We start from the raw sequence: 1,084 nt of genomic DNA, 5'->3' as shown, positions 1-1,084 counted from the left end.
TACGTTTTTTCTCTTTTAGGAGACCTGTAGATACTCTTGTTTATAAGAAATAAAACATGAGGTGATTTAGAAGAGATTTCTGACGTGTCCTGTCTGCCATTTTGCTGTTGCTGCCATATTGACTATCACGGTGCAGCCTTAGGCTTCCTTCCACAGCACTATATACGTGCATGATATAAAGATTTTCATCATCTCTGTACATTTTTATAACTCATAAGCAATTAAATAAATCTCTTAGATTCCAAGAAAAACCGAGAGGACTACAGAGGAATAGTGCGAGCGGCGCCCTTGAGAAACGAGGACACGTCACACAGTATGGGCGGGAAAATGAACCGTGTGAGACTGTGCGCGGGACAGCTGCGTCATGAGCGACCCTCAGGAATACAGCATTATGTATAATGTAGGGCGGCCGGTACAGCATTAACGATTCGGTATAGTGAAATGAACGCCATTTACACAGGAGAATGATCTGTACACGTCGCTTCTCCACAGCTCTGCTAATATGCCGGCTATAAGGAGCCTGTCAGAGCCGCGCAGCACTGAGAGCTGTGTGTGGGATTACAGCGAGCTTACACAACAGATCTAGACGCAGGCGCGGTGGCCAAGTGGTAAGGCGTCGGTCTCGTAAACCGAAGATCACGGGTTCGAACCCCGTCCGTGCCTACGACCTGACGATATTTTTATTTCCCACATAACAGTTATATTTATTATTGTGCTAATTAAAACTCGTATAATATAAGCCGGAATGTGAATGAAAGCTAATTATAGAGTTAGATTCATAGTTTTTAATGTTAAATACCTTTTTATTTAATTTTTTTTAAAAAAATACCCTACTTGTTGCATTTATGATGAGAATGGAGAAGCTGAAACACTGAAGAAATTATTTCACACTCTTTTTTCAATTTATTTTTTTTATAATAGTGCTACATTTTGCTGCTGAACAATGAAGAAAGTGATATATAAATCCACATGGCTATAAAAACTAAAATAAGTGTTGTTTCCCATAGCAACCAATCTGAGTTCATCTTTCACTAAGACCGGGGGCTACAGTATAATTGTTGTTTCCCATAGCAACAGGTCTGAG

At 40.2% G+C, this 1,084-nt stretch overlaps 1 non-coding gene across 1 annotated transcript; it reads left to right on the top strand.

Annotated features, from left to right (window-relative positions):
• The first annotated feature begins 591 nt into the window (after positions 1-591).
• TRNAT-CGU (transfer RNA threonine (anticodon CGU)) lies at positions 592-663 on the top strand. The gene has a single exon. It is a non-coding gene; the product is annotated as a tRNA-Thr (tRNA).
• The last annotated feature ends 421 nt before the right edge of the window (positions 664-1,084 follow it).

This window comes from Anomaloglossus baeobatrachus, chromosome 7 (assembly GCF_048569485.1).
Source record: "Anomaloglossus baeobatrachus isolate aAnoBae1 chromosome 7, aAnoBae1.hap1, whole genome shotgun sequence".
Taxonomy (NCBI): Eukaryota; Metazoa; Chordata; class Amphibia; order Anura; family Aromobatidae; genus Anomaloglossus; species Anomaloglossus baeobatrachus.
Note: the sequence above shows the minus strand (reverse complement) of the source record. Positions and strands in the feature narration are given on the sequence as shown.